General features: G+C 40.4%; 1 protein-coding gene across 1 annotated transcript in view; it reads left to right on the forward strand.

The window, feature by feature from the left end:
* Positions 1-23,562, forward strand: part of LOC139169584 (retinoic acid-induced protein 3-like) — a 168,900-nt gene that overhangs the window by 119,809 nt on the left and 25,529 nt on the right. The window lies entirely within an intron of this gene.

Consider the following 23,562-nt stretch of genomic DNA (forward strand, 5'->3'; position numbering starts at 1 on the left):
TGCAATTTAGGGGTTTAAAGTGTTAAGGGATGGCTTGTGATACTGTTCATAGCCAAAAATAGTGTATTTACTTCCGCATTTCTACTTCACGGAAATTCGACTTTCACGGGGGGTCTCGGAACGCATCCCCCGCGAAAATTGAGGGAACACTAATGAACAACCAAGGCCAGGAGCACAGTAACATTTAGAAGTTTATAAAATAGAAGGAGCAACAGATGTCTATAGGGGAGCTCTCATCCCAATCAGTCATGACAGGCAGTAGCAGGAAGCACTTTGTCCGATGTGTTTATCAGCTGGCTTCTTTAATATCTAGGCTGTCTGTTTCTATCTATCTATCTATCTATCTATCTATCTATCTATCTATCTATCTATCTATCTATCTATCTATCTATCTATCTATCTATTAAATTTGCCACCCACCTTGCTACAAAACTGACAGTTCTGGGCTCCCCTTTCCATCTGGTGCAGGAAATGCTGAAAATAATTGTAAGGTTGGCATTTGTATATTCATACTGGGGAAAGCTGTGTGGGAATGGGAGGAACTGTACTTCCTGCTCCCAAGCGGCATGTGATAAAGTCAATTGATGGGAAAGGGAAGCTAGTTATGTGATCAAGGAGAGCTTGAGGGTTAATTACATTGATAGCAGAAATGGAAAGACTCAGTTGCAAAGTAGAGGCCACAGGCTACTGAGCCTGGCAGCTTCCTTGGAAAAAGAGCAGGAAGAGACTAGCACTAATTAAAAAATATTCTGGCTCTGGTCAGCCTTGCAGAATTGTTTTCAGAACATTCCTTTATTTTAATTTGGAATGCATTTTTGAGCCAGAACGTTTTATAATAAGATTTTGAAACTTACATTTTTTTTCATTTTTGTTGCTATCACAAAGCTTATGAGAGTGGGAGAGGCCTGTATATAGCAAGGAACAGTAAGTACATAGGCCATAGCCTAATGGGCACTCCATTTCCAATGGCTGGGAATAAACAGCCATTCATACTTATAGGAGAAAATGATCACAACAGGAAAATTTGTCCACTTTGGCTTTTTATATTCTATGCTGCTAAATGGGTATGGTAGGAGCTGAGCAGGAAACACTGAATTTGGGGGGAGAGAGTAACATGAATTCAGTGTGTGACTGTTTTGAAAAACAAACCCGGGGATGATTAGAATGTAATCATAATTTGAATTTTCCCTGTTAAGTCATTTTGTCATTTAAGGCAAAAGTTATTGACCATTTTAACTCCAGCACAACTGCAAGAAGACATTATCTTAGTTTGATATACAGTATTTAGCAGAACCTCGAGCATATTATGACCAGGCAAAAGGTAGTCAAAATAAATATGCCTATATTTTCTCTTTTGCAAACATTTGCTGAGATATCTCTTGATGAAATGCTATAGACTGGAACGATGCTTGAAAATTAATAAATTTGGCTCTGTTAAAAAGTGCTATTGCTAACATGTTGTAAACCGCCCTGAGTCTAAGGAGAAGGAAGGGTGGCATAAAAATTGAATAATTAATTAATCAATCAATCAATCAATCCCAGATATTCGATGCTACCTTAAAAATGCTTGGGCAAATAAAATTCTTTAACCTGAGCTAAAAGGCATTCCAGAGTCAAGATGCTGTCATACAGTTTCCCATAGCAAAACTACTCAAGGACTGAGCAATTGAAGAGTCACTTGAGCTTTGAAAATATTGCCATTTTAACTGCATTTTGATAAGAATAATACATAAGGAAGGAAACCTTTTTGTATGACCAATGTACATTGAACCACTGAAGGATTTATTTCTTCCCTTCCTCTTGCCTTATATTTAAATGCATCCTCCTAAGCTATTTTGATATGCAATTAACTACAGATTAAACACTTGAAAACTATGTTACGCCTACATTCTTAATAGTGGCCCCGCCTGTCAAAAGTATGTGTTTTTTTGGGCTAAAAATATTTTCTCCTACTTCCAGTTTCTGTGTTAAGAAATTACTTATCTCTCTGTACAAGTCACAGGATTACTAACAAGTTTAAATAGAGTTAAAAAGATTACTAACAGACTAATTAATATGGGTACAAAAATGTTCACGTTAGTATCTGTATATAGATTTTTGTTTTGAGAATCCCCACAAACAAATGTTGAAAGAAAAAAGGATTCTATAGAGCAGTGGTTCTTAACCTTTCTAATGTTGCGACCCCTTAATACAGTTCCTCATGTTGTAGTGACCCCCAGCCATAAGTCTAGCATCAATTCTCCCAACAGAGCTTTAAGCTGATTGACAGGAAGACCAGAGGGACACCCCACCGCTGTAATTGTCTGATTGGTCTGATTGTAAAAATATGTTCCAAGGCGTCAGAATAGAAGCTTTCGTTCCTAACACAATGTGAAATTTGTCTTTTCCCATGGTCTTAGTCGACCCCTGTGAAACAATCCTTTGACCCTCAAAGGGATCCCAACTCCCAGGTTGAGAACCACTACTATATAGAAACTAATTTAGGAGTTGATACTGAAATAGCTATACTGTATGTCAATACACAATAGATAAAGGTAAAGGTTTTCCCTGCTCAGTCATGTCTAGTTCTAAGAGGCGAGGCCCGGGGTGGATTCCAAAGTTTTTATTATCATTCTGTGGGTGTGGCTTACTTTTCTGGGAGTTGCTTGATGGTCATGTGACTGAGTGGGAGTGGCTTACGGTCATGTGACTGGGTGGGGTGTGGCTTTATGGCCATGTGACTGGGTGGATGTGGCCAACTCAATGTCATGTGCCTTGCCTGGCCCTTCCCCTCCCAACCATACCTTGTCCCACCGAGCCTCAAGGTATCTATAGATCTGTAAAAATGTTCAACTTCTTTCAACTTTATTATCTACATACTGTAGATGTACTTTCATGGACCACTGAAAGGAAGAAATGGCTCACACATTTGCCCAAGAGTGTGATAGACCAGAAGTCTCCAATATTCTGGACCTCAGGGACCAACAAATTCATAATTTTAAATCTGGTGGATCACTGGCGAGGATGAGTTCAGCCTCCTTTCAGGCCTACCTGTCTATTTCTGCAAGGCCTTCAGGTGGGAGGCCCGAGAGAAAGTGCCTGGTCCAGTCACATAGCCTGGAAACCTTTTGTGTGTGTTCTCTCAAGAAGTTTGGTCAATCTGAGCGAAGGAAAACGAAAATGGGCAGCCTGACGGTGGCTTGTTGATGTCAGTGGGAAAGTCAATCCCATATTCTAGAGCTATAGCTGTAGTCCCTCCCCTCCTCTCCTCTCCTCTCCTCTCCTCTCCTCTCTTCTCCTCTCATCCCCTCTCCTCTCCTCTCATCCCCTCTCCTCTCCTCTCATCCCCTCTCCTCTCCTCTCATCCCCTCTCCTCTCCTCTCATCCCCTCTCCTCTCCTCTCATCCCCTCTCCTCCCCTCCCCTCCCCTCAAGACAGACAGACGGATGGATGGATGGATGGATGGATGGATAGATAATGGATCTGATCTCCCACCAATGATGAGACATGCTTTCAAGTCCAGCTTCTCTGATAGTAAAGAAAAATCCAAAACTCAACAGAATCTGAAATAATTTATTAACTATTGGGTGGTTAAAAAATTGATATAAAGGGTCACACACCCTTTATTTATGAATAAATAAAACTTATTTGATTTGACCTTTTTCTCCTCAGTGTATTCATGCCTGAACTGACTCAGATTTAGATGATACATCTGCTTTTCATTCCATGGCTCAATCATGTAATAAATGAGGGGTGTGAATGTTTATCTGGATGGAGAGCTGTGTTTGGCATGCGAGTGGTGTGCCAGGATTGCTCTTAAAAAAAAAATAATGAGAGGCAGGACAAAAGTTAAAACTGATTTGATGGGATTCAACATTCAATGTATTGATTGTGATTATTGTCCTGCCATTAAACAATTATACTTCGGGGTTTGGGAAGTCTCTGCAGGGTATAGCTAGTACTTCTTGTGGTCCTCCGTGTCCTTGGTAACTCATATGTCCTTCTGTCATAGCTGAAGATCCAAAGGCCATTTCTCATGAATAGCAAAAAGAAAGGTCAGGAGACATTTAAGAGAAGAGCAATAGAATCAATCACTAATATTTTTACCAGGTTGTGAAAAGCAGCCACTTTGATTATTTTTTAAGGAGTAAGGGTGATTTAGAATATTTCTACTAGAATACTGTTATTGTGACCAAACCCTGAGGCATCCCAAAAAATAGCCACTGCAGACTGTATCTCCCCCTTCCCCCATCAACACTAACTGGACCTGAACCCAGAGGAAAGAGGAAACCCACATAAAGTTTCTGCCTTTATGTACTTTCCAAGCTAAATTAATGGAATAATATGATTGATGGTAGAGTCAATGTTGTGGTTAGCTCTGGCCCAGAATGTGCAGGTGGATGTGGGGGAAACATCCACATGCCGCAGGCCTGCTTTGCTCCCAATGGAATCTGCCAACAAAGCTTCCTCTGACCAAGGAAGCGTGAGTGACAGGGAAGAGGGGAGTTTGGCAGACAGCCCAGGAGGAGATCAATCATCTGTATCATTTGCGGAGAGGAACGGAGTCTGCGGAGAGGGGCGGCATACAAATCTAAATAATAAATAAATAAATAAATCCCTGGATTCTGAACAAGAATTAATGACACCTCCACGCATGCATAGAGTGATGCATAGGAGACAACAACTGAAGGATTATTACAAGAGAAAATGAGGCCACCTGTGGTTGGGTGGGGCTGCTGTAATTAGTGCTACAGATAAAAGTGCAGCTTGGTGTTTTAGCCTCATGGCAGTTTAACTGATTCATCAAGATCATGGTTTTTGTGCTGATTCGTCAAGATCATGGTTTTTGTGCTGTTCAAGATTGTGTGTGGACTCTCTGGACTTTAGAATTGGACTCAATTTCCCAGTTATTGGGTGAGCAATTGGATTGCATTTAACCTGTGCCTTGTGTGTACCAGAAAACCGCTTTGACATTTAAAAAGGGAGATGTTTCTGTTTTTCTGTTCATAAAAACTTTTGGGTTTTCCTTTTATCATGTGGTGTGTGTCTTCCTGGACTAATTACCCTGTAATTACAGGCGGTTGAAACAGGCCGGCAGAACAGTCAAGAGGAACTAGCATGGAGTACTATCTCCATCCTGTTCCTGCTGGGAGTCATCCATGAGTCTATGGAGAGGGGCGGCATACAAATCCAATAAATAAATAAATAAATGAATGAATGAATGAATGAATAAATAAATAAATAAATAAATAAATAAATATACTTAAACCTTCTCTCAATCCCTGGCTTGAACCCCAACTGAAAGGGTTTTGATATGATAGCGATAATCATATCATATAATCTGATAATCTACCTCATTCAAAATCCTCTTAAGTTGCCATTAACCACTCTCTCCGCAACCTTCCCTAAAAATGAGAAACTGGACAAAAGCTATGTAGCCTAGTTGGGTTGAATGGTAGGGCTTTGAAGAGGGTGTATACCACTGCCTCTTTAAGAGCCAATAGGATCACTCCCTCTTTCAAAGAACTAACATCCAGACCAAATCATACGTCCCTTTCCACACAGCCATAAGAAACCAGGAGGACCACAAGCCTAACGTATACTTGGCCAAACTAGCAGGTGCGAGGTCCCTGTCCACTTCCTCAGGTTCCATGGGCTGAAACTCTTCCCTGGTCACCTTGCAAGACATAGCCCCCATCATCTCCATCAATTCTTCTGTGACAATTATCCCTGGCTTTTCAAACATGTCCACTAATTACTTTTGCTAAATGTCATATGTACATGGCCTCCTGATATGATTTTTTTAAAAGGGTGACGTTAATTTTCAGATCTTTTCTGTGAATAGAATAGAATAGAATAGAATACTTTATTGGCCGAGTGTGATTGGACACACAAGGAATTTGTCTTCATGCATATGCTGTCAGTGTACATAAAAGAAAAAGATACATTTGTCAAGAATCATGAGGTACAACAATGATTGTCATAGGATTCAAATAAGCAATGAAGAGACAATCAATATTAATAAAAATCTTAAGGATACAAGCAACAAAGTTACAGTCATACGGTCCTAAGTGGGAGGAGATGGGTGATAGGAATGAGGGGGAAAAGCTAGTTGTAATAGTAGTGCAGATTTAGTAAATAGTTTGATACTGTTGAGGGATTATTTGTTTAGCAGAGTGATGGCGTTCGGGAAAAAAATGTTCTTGTGTCTAGTTATCTTGGTGTGCAGTGCTCCTTAGCGATCCTAACTTCAAATGGAGTTGAAGTTTGATTGATTATACTAGCAGTTAATCCACTTGATCAAACCAGATGGTTTTGGTTCTGTGGTTTCCACAAGGCTTGATACATTTTAAAAATAACCAGGCTGACTTGTCTGACTATGATTTGACGTATGAATAGGAAGAAAGTTTCCACAAATATTCTGCTTGGAGGGCAAAGTAGGCACACTTAATTTTGGTTCACAAGTCCTGAAAAACCTTAGGATCCTACTTTCTAAGATTATCTAATGGGATGGTCCCTTGTATTGGGAAAGGGGAGGGGAGTATAAACAAAGGGCTGTTTTTTCTAAAGATCAGTTTCAGAAGATGCCAGATAGGGCCTTCTTAAGATTCCATTTCATTGCAAACTGGCTGTTAGCCATTTGACCTGGTAGCAGAACTTGAGTGGGAAGAAACGGCATCATTTTGCCAAGATTTCTAGGGCATTTTAAAAAAAAATCTGCAGAGCTATGTGCGCTCTGATAAAGATCCCTTGGTTTCTCTGAAACTGTTCTCGCATTCCACTTGATGCTGTTTCAAGTGTTGGCAAAATATTCCTGAAGTCCTGCCAGGAGGTGTTGCCTTGAGAAAGCCACAGAGACTGATTCAAGCCTGTCCCATATTTATCAATTTGTGAGCTGCTGCTGCATAATAGGATTCGTTGTTGTGTTAGTGTCATTATTATTTATCGGGACAAGTTGGTTTCAAAGTTAAAACAAGTGCCCATCTCTGTTCTTCAAAGATAAGAAAGCACCAAAATGGGAAAATGAAGAGTATCCCCTAAATAAGACCCTGTCTTATATTTTTTTGAACCCTGAAATAAACACTTGGCCTTATTGCCATGCACTCAAAAGCCTGGTTGGGCTTATTATCAGGGGATGTCTTATTTTGGGGGGAAACGGGTTAGAAAATTACCGTACTAAGAAAACCAGTTTTCTGTCATAAGGAGTCATAAGCATTTCCTTGTGTGTATGTAATAAAGAGATGATTGATCTACGTATGATTGATACACTTGATTGGCAGTTGCTGCAGAGGTCTTCAGAGCTTTTGCCGCAAGCAACTGTTATGACACACCTTCTGCAAACTGTTCTTTCTTTAGCACAAGACTACGTAAACCACGAGGCATGTTCAAATGTATTTAAAGGAGCCTGAACTTGATTTGTTTTTGTGTTACTTTTTCCACTGGGCTATATTGTTTCTAAATATTTGTTAATAAAACAAACCTTAAGATAACCCTGCCTATGTTGATCTTAGCACAAAGCCTCGGTTATTTTAGCTTTATTCCAAGCAACAGTCAAACAGTGGGGACCACGAATCTCCATTTTCTGTAATATGCAATTACAATCATTCCAAAAGCTGTACCATGTGGAAGCTTACAAGGGCATGATTTCTTAGCCTCCATTATATTTGATATTTGTGTCATCTTTATACAACTACATCAATATACTTGTTAAGATGCTCCCAAGAGACACATTTGGCAAGAACCTGGTTGCTGTGACTGCTTTTTTTCTACAGGCTCCATTTCATAAAAGCAGAAAGTTGTCTCTTATTAAGATAACTGCCTGTCCATCCATTCTTAACTTGTGGGCTATACAAAAACAGGCAGCAGGCTGAACCTGGCCCTCAGACCATAATTTGCTCACCTCAATCCAAATAATAATTTGTTTCTGCATAATTTATTACGGAATCCATAACTGAATTCATGTAAAAGAAAATTACAAATTTAAACATCCCAGGCATGTTTAAATTCAGTTACTGTGGATTTACCAACCACGTCTGCTGGGAGTTTGTTCCAAGCATCTACTACTCTTTCAGTTAAATAATATTTTCTCATGTTGCTTCTGATCTTTTCCCCTACTAACCTCAGAATGTGCCCCCTTGTTCTTGTGTTCACTTTCCTATTAAAAACACTTCCCTCCTGAACTTTATTTAACCCTTTAATATATTTAAATGTTTAAAGGGTTAAATAAAGTTCAGGAGGGAAGTGTTCTTTATTTTGCATATTATTTGAACGCAGTTAAAAAACCATTTAGGTTTTTTTGTTCAGATGAAAGACAGGAAGAGTGAGATGGGAAACAAATTGCAAGGTTGATTCTGATCTTTGGAAAAATGTTCTGCAATTGGAAAGTTTAAAAAGTCTCTGTGCAGTATCTTCTCTAAGGAGTGGTAGCAAACAGTTGATCAATGGGTTAATTCTCAGCTTGGATAAATTTTCTGTAGTAGGTTGTTGACATTGTGGTGGCATAAATACATATGAGGCACTTACTCATTAGATACATTGTGGTGTATGTGATACTACTGCTATGCGAACAGTTTCTATGTAAAAAGGCTTCTTTGACTAACATATTGTATCTTCATTTGGCAATCTAATTCAAGTTGAAGGAAAAACCTTGCTACCTTTCTCTAAAAACTGTCTATTCTGGATATGCATATTTTAATTAGTCATTAAACACCCATGCACGATAAATGTTTCATTTTTCCCTGGAATATTTTTTCTACAATCTATAACACCAAATGCAATCCGTTGAACTGACCAGCAAGGGCACCTCATCACAAAGCTGAACAAAACGACTCCCTTTGGCAAAGGATGTTGGAATTTGAGAAATATTAGTTAGAAGCTGGAAAGAAATCTCCATTTGCCAAGACTCCTGCCCTCTGACCTTGTACTAACATTCCGGACTCAATGTTTAATAGAAGGCATTGTTTGAAAACAGCTTTTGAGAAAGATTTAATTGCCAATTCACTTAGCTTTTATGTGTCAAATCTTTGATTGATTGACTCCCTGAAATTATATGCCTTCTACTCAGCACACGACTATGGGCAGCTAACAGCCAATTTAAAAAAGTAGCTATAAATCAGCAAAAGCACTTTTAAAACAGACAATATGTGACTCAGAAACAATTATGGCATCAAGGCAGGCTCACCCAACAGCTTGGCCCAACACTTCAGAGAAAAAGCAGACATTCCGTGTCTCGTGAAAGATGAGCGGGGTTTAGGCCATCTGATTCTGAGTGGGTATGATGTTTTGAAGGGCAGGTGTTGTTACAGAGAAATGATGCTAACTGTACCTATTAGAAAACACTGTGTGATAGCATAGTGTCCAATCTTATCTTGGGATGAATGGAAATAACCAGAAGCAGGTGGTCCTGTAAATAATACTGTCATGAAGGGTTTTAAGGATGACAACCAGAACATAGAAGTCGGACACAAACCCATTAGGAACCATTGCAGTTTATAAAGTTGACTGCAGGTCAACTTTCAGTTAAACTTAAACGAGTGTGCCAAAGCCCTCCTACATCTATGTGTGCTGTTGTGTTCTGGACAAATTGTAGTTTCTGAGTGGTCTTCAAAGACAGACCCATGTCAAGCACATTGCAATAATCCAGATGGGACATGACCAAATAATGAATGACCATGAGAAAAGACTTTGGGCAAGCAAGAGTGATAACACTAACAATAGCACTTAGCTAATTAATATTAATATTATTCATAGCAGCTGAAATGCTTTATGGACTTATTCATGCCTGCTATATCCTCATAAACTGTGATATTGCCCAGATGCTTGGGAAATACTAGCACGGAGACTTTGGATACTACCCTCGAGTTTATTGTGAGAATCAACCAACGCTGCCCATTGGTTTATCTGATATCCCAGGAGAAGCTATGGTCAAACTGTATTGCTCCAAATGCATGGATGTCTCTACTTCCAAATCTTCCCACCGTCAACACATAAATGGTGCCTATTTTGGAACTGGTTTTCCATACATGTTATTCATGGTGTATTCTGAATATCGGCCCAAGTGACCAGCCAATCAATTTGTACTCAGACTTTATGGATTCAAGCATAGTTCCCTCTAAGCTGAGCAGTGAGCAATCGCTCACTTAAAAATCATCAACTCAGAGTTTTCCAAACCTGCCCACAAGCCGAGAGGGAAAGAGTGAGAGGGAAGGAGAGAGAGAGGAAGAGAGGAAGAGAGAGAAACAGAAAAAAGAGAGGAAGGAAAAGAGAAAGAAAAAGAATGGGAGTAAGGAAGAGAGAAAGAAAATCAAAATCTAGTTTGAAACTAGCTCAACTATTTAAGTGGCATTTTGATATTGATAGAGTTGCCCTATTATGAACTCACTGTTATAGACACACAGTACAGTATTTTATTTTGAAATTCTCTGAGGCAAAACAGGGTGGGTTTTTTATTTATTTATTTGTTTGTTTGTTTGTTTGTTTGTTTGTTTATTTATTTATTTATTTATTTATTTATTTATTTATTTATTTATTTATTTATTTATTTATTTATTTATTTATTATTTCTGTGCCGCCCAGTCCCGAAGGGACTGCCGCTCAGACACTATACTTTTCCGCCCACCCCCCAAAAAAATTAGAGGGAACACTGGATTCAAGATTTATCCTGTGGCTTATCAGCTGCAGGTTCAGGCCGCCAGCAATTTCAAGAGCCCAGTCAAAACTATCCATTGATCTTCTGTATCCAGGTGCCCAGGATCCTTCTCTGAAAACGTCCTTTACTCCATTCAGGGCTGGTCATACTTTGATTTTTGGTGAAGTCACCTATGGTAAGTTTGTCACTTTTGGCCTCATTTTTTAACATCATTTCTGATGCGTGGTTAAAATGAATAATAAAACAATTTCTGTTAATTCCCAGAAACATAGACTGTGACGGATACATTCCGTAGCCAACTTGAATGTCATAATTTTGTGGGGGCTTCTTGCCCCCCTTTTAAAAATAAAAAAGTTTTAAAATGTAAAAACAAAACAATAGCACTTAAACTTACATGCTACTCCATAGTCCCTTACATTCCTGGCAGTTTAAAGTGTCAGCATATTGCCCCCAATAATCTGGGTCCCCATTTTGCTAACCCTGGAGAGGTGGAAATGTGAGTCAACTTTGAACCTCATCAGGATGGAATTCGAGACTGTGGGAAGTTTGCTTGCAAAACAGCACTCTAACCACTTGTTCTGTCTGGGTCCCTCCAGGAGCCAACACCAACCCAAAAAGAGAAGCCAGACACACTGGTAAAAATCAAAGGCAGTTTATAGAATTCAAAGCAAACACAGGTAACAGAAAATGTCCTTACAAACAGGAACACGCTGAAACTTCAAAGATGTTTCACGAAGGCCATGAAGTAAAACAGGATTCTTGCTGTCAAAAACAACGCTGGAGATAACAAACATACGCCTCCCCCAAGTCTTCCAGTCTTCTAGGCCACAAGCCAAGATCAGAGACGCCGAGTAACAAAGCAGGGTCACAGAACTTCCAGTTGATAACGCTCCACATGGCTTAAAGGCTTGCCTGCCTTTTAATCCCTGCTGAGGAGAACCACACCCAAACCCAGCTGTTGCCAATTCAGTGATGCCAATACCTTTCTAATTGGTCCTGTCTCTGAGCTGCACGTCGCTGTCTCATGTCAATTATAGCCTGTGTTTCCTCATCCAATGAGGCCAGGCTACTGGCTGGGGAGAGCCCCCCCCGGGGCTCTCAGGCTGCTCCCCCTCATCCTCTTCCTGACTTTCCTCTCCCCCGTCTGCCTGGTCCTCCCCCTCCTGTTCACTGTCCTCCTCCTCTGGGCCTGGATCCAGCAGAGACGCAGCCGGTCCATGAGGAGCCTCAGGCTGAATCACAACACCACTATGGCACCAGAGTCTTGAAAGCCTCTGATAGCTTTTTCTAGTAATGAGCCTTGGTGGTGCAGTGGTTAGAGAGCAGTACTGCAAGCTGCATCTGCTGACTGCTGGCTGAAGTTCAGAAGTTCAAATCTCACCAGGTTCAAGGTTGACTCAGCCTTCCATCCTTCCAAGATGGGTAAAATGAGGACAATAGTCTTGTTGGGGGCGATATGCTAACTCTGTAAACCATTTAGAGAGGGCTGTAAAAGCAATACCAAGTGGTAATAAGTCTAAGCGCTAGCACTAGTGAGTTCTACTTCATTCAGAATAAAAAGTGATACATTCTCAGATCTGAAAGTTCCCAGGATTCACACCCACTTCAAGTTTCAAGTTTCAAGTTTTATTGGATTTATATGCCGCCCCTCTCCGAAAACTCGGGACGGCTAACAACAATCATGAACAATATACAATAAAATCCAATACTAAAAGCAAATTAAAACCCCTTAACATATAAAAACCAAACATACATACAAACATACCATGTATACAGTTGTAACGGCCTAGGGGGAAAAGAAGTCTTAATTCCCCCATGCCTGGCGGCAGAGGTGGGTTTTAAGTAGCTTACGAAAGGCAAGGAGGGTGGGGGCAATTCTAATCTTTGGGGGGAGTTGGTTCCAGAGGGCCGGGGCCGCCACAGAGAAGGCTCTTCCCCTGGGTCCCGCCAAGTGGCATTGTTTAGTTGACGGGACCCGGAGAAGACCCACTCTGTGGGACCTAACTGGCCGCTGGGATTCGTGCGGCAGAAGGTGGTCCCTGAGATAATCTGATCTTGCTTAGGTTGAACCTGAGTCTGGTCCTCTCTATCCAGATTCTCATGGCTTCCAGATACTAAGAAACAACCTAAGTGACAGTGTTGCTAGGTTGGCCCAAAGACAAATTGTTCTTTGCCTGGAGGCAACGGAATGCCTTAGGAAAATCCTGATCAGGCATGCAATTTGACAGTCATCCATGGAAGAATGATGTCAAAAATAGGCTCAGGTGTGTCTTCTGAAAATTACGGATGAAGTTCTGCCTTTGCTATTCCAGTTTGGTTCTTGTCTAATATAACTTATGATCTGAATTGGGTTCCTACTCTCCGCAGAAAAAAATCACAGAAGCTGACTAAGATTATTTGACACATCAAGCAAAATACCAGTTTTACAATATTTTCTGGGAGGTGATTTTGTTGACGAATGATTTAATCTAAATTAGCAACTCCAAAAAGGATACCTTCTGACCTCCCTAATCTCTTGAAAGGCCTGAACTATTCACTGTCATACATCTTCAGGAACTCATCTTTTCTAGCTCAACCACTTTTCAAAAGAAGCATAGCAATTAGAGGTTAAGAGATCTCTGACAGTGATCGTAAATCACTGTCTGCCAGTCATTTCTCATCAGTTTTAATGAACGTGCAACAGCCCTCCAGCTGATGTTAATCGCTGCAACTCGAGGCTGATCTAATTGTCAGGAAACTGAGAAATCCCATTGTTGCCTCTCGGATGAGAAATCATTTCCTTTCCTTAACCTTTAGGTGCTGAATTAACTCTTATCCCTTGAAGAGAAAAAGAGAGTTGGAATCACCGAAGAATTCATTTTCAACGCTGCAGTCACAGAAAGGCAAATATACCAGTATCGGTAAATCAAATATTGGTAAAAATAGGTATATCGGGAAGGGAATAGAACCTCCAATCCAAATACAGTGGTACCTCGAGATACGAGTTTAATTCGTTCCGGACCTGGGCTCTTAAGTCGAGCAGCTCTTATCTTGAACGACTTTTCCCCATAGAAATTAATGTAAATAATTTTAATTGGTTCCAGCCCTCAAAAAACTCACAAAGTTAGTCTAAATTATGCAGAAAGACATGTTTTTAATGAAGAAATGTACATGTACATATAAATGAATAATGAAGTTTCTTTCACTTAACTTGTAAACTTTCTTAAACTTTTAAATTTACATATGTTCAACTTCTCTGCCACCCAATCCTGTAGGACAGAGGTCCCCAACCCTTTTTGCACCAGGGACCGGCTTTAAGCGATCAAGAGAGGAATGGGTGAATGAATGGACGGAGGGTGGGAAGGAAGGAAGGAAAGAGGGAAGGGACAGGAACAGAGGAAGGAAGCAAGGAAACTTATGAAAGGGGAGAGTAAGAGAGGAATGAGTGAAGGGAGGGAGGGAGGGAAGAAGGTGGGAAGGAGAAAGAAAAGAAGAAATAGAGGAAGGGAAGGTAAAAGAGAGAAAGAAAAAGAGCAAGAAAGAAAGAAAGAAAGAAAGAAAGAAAGGGGGAAGGGACAGGAACAGAGGAAGGAAGCAAGGAAACTTATGAAAGGGGAGAGTAAGAGAGGAATGAGTGAAAGGAGGGAGGGAGGGAAGAAGGTGGGAAGGAGAAAGAAAAGAAGAAATAGAGGAAGGGAAGGTAAAAGAGAGAAAGAAAAAGAGCAAGAAAGAAAGCTGCAAGCACCCCCCCGAGCCCCCCAGGCCGGCTGCAACCTTTTAAAACACGCGCGCCGCTTCGCAGCTGTCTCCTGAAGCCGAACGCGGAAGTTAGCGTTTGGCTTCAGGAGACAGCTCCTTGGCGCTTGTATCTCGAATTTGGGCTTGTAAGTAGAACAAAAATATCTCTCCCCTCCCAGCTCTTATCTCGAGTTGCTCTTAAGTAGAGCAGCTCTTATGTCGGGGTTCCACTGTATTACAACTTGAGGTGTACCTGTGCCCTGTGTTATAGTACCTATTTGTTTTATTTTCTCCATTTGTTTTTCTTTCTTCCTCCCAACCGGCAACTTGTGCTTAGCCACTGGTTACCTTCTATTCTGCATTTATTTTCCCTTCAATCTGCTGATACTTCCTGTACGTGCTAGAACAGATTGGTTGTGTTAGGTTTCACAACTAGATAATAACTTCATGGACAGAATATTGGATAGAATCAATACAGAAAACAGAATGATTTCTTCAGGTTACAACTGAAATCATGACTCTTCTGAACTTGGTTATTGTTCTGTCAAGCTCTCTGGTAGAATCCTGGCGAAAATTCACAGATACAAATTTCAGACCCACACACGTTTGAAAATTCAAAACAATGTTCTTTATACCGAAAATTCAAATAAACTAAGCACTCTTTTTGTATAGCAAAGAGTACTCATCTCCAAACAAACTGGTAATTTGTACAAGTCTCTTATCAGTTCTGAGATACTTAGCTTGCAGCTGTGAGGCAATTCACAGTCCTTCTTCTTTCACAAAGTGAAACACCCTTTGCTCTGCTTTAGTTTCAAAGCGGAGAAAAATCAGCACACAAAGGTCGAAGTCAGCAAGGCAGGCATGAAACACAATGATCAGATAATCCTCCACAATGGCCAAACCCACAGGTTGCTATTTATAGCAGCCTCACTAATTACCACAGCCCCACCCAACCACAGGTGGCCTCATTTTCTTTGATAATAATCTCTCAGTTATTGCTGCCTATGCATCGCTCTCTGCATGTGTGTCTGTATCATTAACTCTTGTTCCGAATCCAAGGAGGAGCTAGATAATTGATCTCCTTCTGAGCTGTCTGCCACACTTCTCCTCCTCCCTGTCACTCATGTCTTCTTGGTCAGAGGAGCCTTCATCATCAGATTCTACCGGGAGCAAAACAGGCCTGCGGCATGTGGATGTCTCCCCCACATCCACAGTCCTTGGGGCAGGAGCTGGGCCAGAGCTAACCACAACAGTTATGAGCAGTGATGTGCTGCTACCCCCACAGGGGGGACGTAGTGGGGGTAGTACGTTTATACACTATTTATTGAATACTTATTATTATTATTTTTTGTACTTCCTTCCCTAGTACCTTAATATGATTACTATTAATTACTTTAAAATAGGAAATGATTAAATAGTATGTTTTTACCCATAAACGCTTTAATCATTTTAATCATTATTTAGAACTGAACTTTTATAGAAATTAAAGAAAATTGAGCTACTTGCCTAATCTGTTATCACCCTGTGGGTTCAGTACAAAACCTTAAAATGTTACTTTGCTCATCAACAAATATCATTTGTCCTTTTTGTGGCTATTCAAATAATGTGACTTAATCAACTGAAAAAGAGTCCAAGCACTTATCTTGGTCAATAAACCACTACCATCCAGTCACATGACCTTTAAGCCACCCCTGGTGACATGATTGTCAAGCCACTCCCACCTGGTCACATGGGCAGCAAGCCACCCCTACCCGGTCACATGACCATCAATCCACACCCACAAAATAAGCCACGGCCACAGCGTGGCAGTAAATGATTACGGTATTTATTTATTTGTTTGTTTGTTTCTTTGTTTGTATCGGATTACGGTATGTTAAATCATGCTGAAATTGAGAATCCAATTTGTTGAATTGGAACACATAAAGCTCATTTTTTTCCTTCCAATTGCCAAGGACCATTATGAACACAATCGGTGCTTCCAAAAGTGTTTTTAATTTTATTTTTAATTTTAACAGTCTTTCAATCTGCTCTTGTTAGAACACTGATATGACATTAAGCTTTGGTGGTTTGCCATCTGAGGTGGATGAGGTGATTTCCAATGGTTCTCACAGACAAAGAAAGTGGTTTGAGAGAGGGGGGCATCTCCATGATTTTTCTGGTCAACGTACCACCCATCCTGAATTAGGATTTGCATAGGGATGTTTGGATCCTGGTAGGAGAAGATTTCTAGATAGAAAAATATGATCCTGATAGAAAAATAGTATTTTATTTTTTGTTGAAAACAAGAAATTTTAAATCCTCCAACAGAAAGTTCTGGTGCAAATGGAGAATTTGTTTCATTTTAAGATATCATTTGTACAGTGCTGGGGCCAGTTCCACCGAAACCTGACTAAATGTTTCTCTTTGATACACAACTCAGCCAGCACTGTAGCTGTGCCCCTTAATACAGTTCCTCATGCTGTGGTGACCCCCAACCATAAGTCTAGAACCAATTCTCCCAATAGAGCTTTAAGATTCTTCGGAGAGGGGCGGCATACAAATCTAAATAATAAAATAATAATAATAAAATAAAATAAAGATGATTGGCAGGAAAGTCAGACGGACATCCCCCACTGTAAATGCCTGATTGGTCACATTGTAAAAATATGTTCAAAGGCACCAAAATAGAAACTTTAGTTCCTAACACCATGGGAAATTTGTCTTTTCCCATAGTCTTTCCCCTGTGAAACAGTTATATGACCCCCAAAGGGGTCCCAGGCTTACACTTCTGTTTTTGTTTTGTTTTTATCAAGGGAAGAAATGCACCTGCATATTTCTGTTTTTCTGGGGGGCAGTGAGTGAAGGAGCCAGTGGATATTGTACAAACCCTGATACAAAGGCCATCCTTTGATATTGGTTCAGTTCCTGTGCTTGAAAGCCTCTATATACAATTAAAGAAGAAAGGAAGTCAAGGGCAGCAGCAATCTATTGACCAATTCTGTTAATGCTTTAATTTTTATAAATAAATATAAATCATTTAAATATCCATGTAATCACTAGAGGCATGAAAGCACTGAGATGGAGAAAGATTTCCTACGTCGCCTAAAACCCGATCTAAGTATTGCCCACAAGATCATATGCTGCAACGTTCTACCTGTCAATGGCTATTTCAGCTTCAATCGCAACAACACAAGAGCACGCAACAGATTCAAACTTAATATTAACCGCTCCAAATTTGACTGTAAAAAATATGACTTCAGCAACCGAATTGTCGAAGCGTGGAACTCATTACCCGACTCAGTAGTGTCAACCCCTAACCCCAAACATTTTTCCCTTAGACTATCCACGATTGACCTCTCCAGGTTCCTTAGAGGTCAGTAAGGGGCATACATAAGTGCACCAGTGTGCCTTCTGTCCCCTGTCCAATTGTCTCTCCTTATCTCATTTATCTTTTCTTCCTTTCAAATATGTTCACCTATACTTTTATATTTTATCTTCTATTCTTTTCTTTACTTATATTATTACATATCTTTCTCTTCAATGTGTATTATGTATTGGACAAAATAAATAAGTAAGTAAGTAAGTAAGTAAGTAAGTAAGTAAGTAAGTAAGTAAGTAAGTAAGTCCCTAGTGTATCATAATATTTTTGTCGTTTCGGACAACAAATGTTCCTATATTTACAAAGTTAGAATGGACAAAATTATCTAACTGCCAAGGAGGGTCCTGATTTTTAAAATAGGAACCTGTAGATTAAGATATATTGAAACACCGAGAAAATATATCCCAATTTTTACTTTTGATTAGACTTTTCTTCTGGAACTGTTAGAACAACTGGTCTTCCCCAAAGAGCTCACAAGTTACAAGAGATAAGTGCAGAGCAAATAAAGTTATCTCTTGGTGGTTTCCCAAGAGGTATTAAAAAGAGTTACTGACCTTGATGAGGATTTGTCAGGGTGTTCATGTGACTGTATTCTATTCCAGACATTTTCTAATTACATTTTCTTATAATAGAAGAAGGTAAATACTATACCATCCACCTTTCGGTAAAGGAGGTACCAATAAAATTCTACTTGACTAACTGGAGGACCAAACTGGGCAGAGGAGAGAGCTAGAGCTCAATAGAAAAAAACCCCCATGTTTTAAATACATGCTTAGCATGCAATCCATTCATTCTTGGCATCTCTCAAGTAGAAATAGAAAACATTCTTCCTGTTATTATGTCGCTTCTTGACATCCACATTCACTTAAAGAATCAATAATTGCCTTGATTCAAAGTAAATTCTTATGCATCTATAACTATAACTGCAGAAAAAACAATTGCTGCCAACTTGCCTTCCATTGAGGACCTGTATACTGAGTCAAAAAGAGGGTGGGGAAAATATTTACTGACCCCTTACATCCTGGACACAAACTGTTTCAACTCCTACCATCAAAACGTCGCTACAGAGTACTGCACACCAAGACAAGTAGACACAAGAACAGTTTTTCCCCAAACGCCATCACTCTACTAAACAAATAATTCCCTCAACACTGTCAGACTTTTTACTAAATCTGCACTTCTATTCTATTAGTTTTTCTCATCATTCCTATCACCCATTTCCTCCCAACTTAGAACTAAATGACTGTAACTTGTTGCTTGTATCCTAAGATTTTTATTAATATTGATTGTTTTTCATTGGTTATTTGACCCCTATGACAATTAATAAGTGTTTTACCACATGCTTCTTGACAAATGTATCTTTTTCTTTTATGTACACTGAGAGCATATGCACCAAGACAAATTCCTTGTGTGTCCAATCACACTTGGCCAATAAAATCCTATCCTATCTTATCCTATCCTATCCTATCCTAATCGATTCTATCCCGATCTCTAGTGATGTCAAATAACAGAAAAGGTCTTGTTCCTGTAGCTTGACTATTATATTTGGTTGCTCTTCCTCTTTCAGAATGCAGCATTGGACATGTGATCTGTAAGTAGTAAATAAAGAGGAGAAATGTCTTGAAAGGGCAAAATGGCAAGTGGAGGTGATGTGTGCTTTGTATACATGGAGCAGACACATATAAAGAAAAACATAATTTAATCCACTAATTTTAATTAAATATTTATTTTCGTAGAATACTTCTTTTCCAAGCATTTAATTTTATTTTTAAAATCTGAAGTATATCTGAAGTTTCTAAAGAAACCTCCCCCAGCCAATAGTTTGCTTGCAGCTTATGATAAGTAAAATAATAAATATTAACAGTAACATTCCATTGGGGCCCAGACTGGAGAGTTGGGAGGCGCAAAATATTTACTTCTTCTGAAGGTGGGGTGTAACAGAAAATAATTTAGAAGCACTGGTGTAGACTGTAGATCTGTAGGTCAGCGGTCCAAATCTCATCACCAGCTCAAGGTTGACTCAGCCTTCCATCCTTCCGAGATGGGTAAAATGAGGACCTGGATTGTGGGGGCAGTATGCTGGCTACAAACAAACAAACAAACAAACAAACAAACAAACAAACAAGCAAGCAAGCAAGCAAGCAAGCAAGCAAGCAAGCAAGCAAGCAAGCAAGCAAGCAAGCAAGCAAGCAAGCAAGCAAGCAAGCAAGCAAGCAAACAAGCAAACAAGCAAACAAGCAAACAAACAAACAAACAAACAAACACATTTATCTAGGTCTCTCTCTCTCTCTCTCAATCAATCAATCAATCAATCAATCAGTCTGTCTGTCTGTCTGTCTATCTCTCTCTCTCTCTCTCTCTCTGTGTCTATCTTTCTATCTCTGTCTGTCTGTCTGTCTGTCTGTCTGTCTGTCTGTCTGTCTGTCTGTCTGTCTGTCTGTCTGTCTGTCTGTCTGTCTGTCTGTCTGTCTGTCTGTCTATCTATCTATCTATCTATCTATCTATCTATCTATCTATCTATCTATCTATCTATCTATCTATCTATCGAGAGACCTGGATAAATTTTTGCTATTTCTGGATGGTTGATGGAACCTACGCGTGTATTATCCTGTTGGTCAGCAGATTGCTTAACCAAACCCTACAATAGCAGAACCAGATTATTTTTTTGCCTCATTCTTCCTTCATAAAAAAAAAAGTTAAGTACAAAGGAAACCGAGTCTTCGGAGAGGGACGGCATACAAATCTAATCTAATAAAATAAACCTGGCCCTGCCTGAAGAAGGTGAGGACTGAATCTGGGACCTTCGGCAGGCAATCTAGGCAGTGTACAATAAATGTTAATTGGTGTGAATAATCTGTTGCTCACTTAGAAAGTGTACTTAAAATTTTTTTCACTTCCTCAGGACACGATGAGAAAATTTGCTCAAGATTTGTTTAATGGCTTCAAGAAACTGCAAGTCAAGTAGTCAAAGATTTCAAGATTGAGGTCTGTCAGCTGTTCAAGAAATACCAGGCCAAGAAACAGGCACGGCAGGGATTCTAGGTATTTTCCTTATTGTAATAAAGATGGATAACAGGTTCTTAAAAGTTTCTATCTTTACTAATCAAAGTCAAGGCAGGGTTATTTACCCTTTCCTTTTTCTTAGGACTGAGTAATCTTTCCTCAATGTTCTTCCCTTAATGGCTCACTTATTACTTTCTCTATCCCCAAAGTCATTTTTAACTTCCTATATGTGGTTTGAGGCAGTGAAGGGCTACCAAAATTTTTACTACCACACTGTGGGCGTGGCTTACGCAGGGCAGTCTGCATAAGAGATACACATAAGATTATAGAAACATAGAAACATAGAAGACTGAGGGCAGAAAAAGACCTCATGATCCATCTCACATTAGAACAACATCCTTCAGCTGTGGCGAGGGGGGCGTTTGCCCAGGTTCGCCTGGTGCACCAGTTGCGGCCCTATCTGGACCGGGACTCATTGCTCACAGTCACTCATGCCCTCATCACCTCGAGGTTCGACTACTGTAATGCTCTCTACATGGGGCTACCTTTGAAAAGTGTTCGGAAACTTCAGATCGTGCAAAATGCAGCTGCGAGAGCAGTCATGGGCCTACCTAGGTATGCCCATGTTTCACCATCACTCCGCAGTCTGCATTGGCTGCCGATCAATTTCCGGTCACAATTCAAAGTGTTGGTTATGACCTTTAAAGCCCTTCATGGCATCGGACCAGAATATCTCCGAGACCGCCTCCTGCCGCACGAATCCCAGCGACCGATTAGGTCCCACAGAGTGGGCCTTCTCTGGGTCCCGTCAACTAAACAATGTCGGTTGGCGGGCCCCAGGGGAAGAGCCTTCTCTGTGGCGGCACCGGCCCTCTGGAACCAACTCCCCCCGGAGATTAGAACTGCCCCTACTCTTCCTGCCTTCCGTAAACTCCTTAAAACCCACCTTTGCCGTCAGGCATGGGGGAACTGAAACATCTCCCCCTGGGCACGTTTAATTTATGCATGGTATGTCTGTGTGTGTGTCTGTTAGCATATGGGGTTTTTAAATATTTAAATATTTTAAATTTGTCTGATTGCTTATGATTTGTTTCTACATGTTGTGAGCCGCCCCGAGTCTTCGGAGAGGGGCGGCATACAAATCTAAGTAATAAATAAAATAAATAAATAATAAATCTAGTCTGCCCTTATACTATTTCCTGTATTTTATCTTAGGATGGATATATGTTTATCCCAGGCATGTTTAAATTCAGTTACTGTGGATTTATCAACCACGTCTGCTGGAAGTTTGTTCCGAGGATTACTACTCTTTCGGTAAAATAATATTTTCTCATGTTGCTTTTGATCTTCCCCCCAACTAACTTCAGATTGTGTCCCCTTGTTCTTGTGTTCACTTTCCTATTAAAAACACTTCCCTCCTGGACCTTATTTAACCCTTTAAACCCATTTAAATGTTTCGATCATGTCCCCCCTTTTCCTTCTGTCCTCCAGACTATATGTGCAAAAGTGAAGACATCTTGACAATAGCGATGAGGAAGAGTGAAATCCTCTCTGGACTGATTTGCTGATGGCTTTTAAAATGTTGGTGGCTATATTGTGTTCCTGTTCACCTTTCAAAGGGATCCAATGAGTCAAATGAGCTGTTCCAATGTACTTTGGACCTTAGTTACACATCATGAAAATAATATATGAGCAAAGGAGATAGTAGAAGCTGAGCAGGAAGAGAAGGATAGAATAGAAAATAGGTGATGGGTTGCAGGAAATTGTAAAGTTATGTTATGGTGGGATTGGAAATACTGTAGTCTTATGTTCTGTGGTTTTACCTCAGTGATGGGCTACCAAAATTTTTACTACCACACTGTGGGTGTGGCTTGTGCATTTTGTTTCAACATCTTTCAGTGCAAATTGGGCGCTCTGGGGTGGAGCTCCAAATTTTGCTACCGGAACTGCGTTCCTGACCGTTCCCATAGGAGCCCATCACTGTTTTACCTGTTGCCTTATGATGGTGAGCATGAGCTGCTTCAGGGTTCCTCAGGCCATGATAGTAAATGTGGAGCTAGTGTCCAGTTCCATGTCTCATAGAATTCCCTGTATTGTCATGGTTATATGGAACTTTTCCCCTTGATTGGCTTCGGAATGGCACACAGTGTGGTATAGCTGCGAGAGCAATCATGGGCTTTCCCAAGTATGCCCATGTTTCACCAACACTCCGCAGTCTGCATTAGTTGCTGATCGGTTTCCAGTCACAGTTCAAAGTGTTGGTTATGACCTATAAAGCCCTTCATGGCATCGGACCAGAATATCTCCGGGACCGCCTTCTGCCGCATGAATCCCAGCGACCGGCTAGGTCCCACAGAGTTGGCCTTCTCCAGGTCCCGTCGACTAAACAATGTCATTTGGCGGGACCATTTGGGGGAAGAGCCTTCTCTGTGGTGGCCCCGGCCCTCTGGAACCAACTCCCCCCAGAGACCAGAATTGCCCCCACCCTCCTTGCCTTTCGTAAACTTCTCAAAACCCACCTCTGCCGTCAGGCATGGGGGAATTGAAATATCTTCCCCAAGCCTATATAATTTATGTATGGTGTGTTGTGTGCATGTTTTTTAAATTATGGGTTTTTAACTTCGTATTATTAGATTTGTATTGTACATTGTTTCTATCACTGCTATGAGCTGCCCCAAGTCTACGGAGAGGGGCGGCATACAAATTTAATAAATGTTCTGTCTGGGTCCCCCCAGACGCCAACACCAACCAAAAAGAGTAGCCAGACACACTGGTAAAAAGCAAAGGCAGTTTATATAAGTCAAAGCAAACACAGGTAACAAAAACTGTTCTTACAGACAGGAACACTATGAAGCTT

Source organism: Erythrolamprus reginae, chromosome 6 (genome assembly GCF_031021105.1).
Source record: "Erythrolamprus reginae isolate rEryReg1 chromosome 6, rEryReg1.hap1, whole genome shotgun sequence".
Taxonomy (NCBI): domain Eukaryota; kingdom Metazoa; phylum Chordata; class Lepidosauria; order Squamata; family Dipsadidae; genus Erythrolamprus; species Erythrolamprus reginae.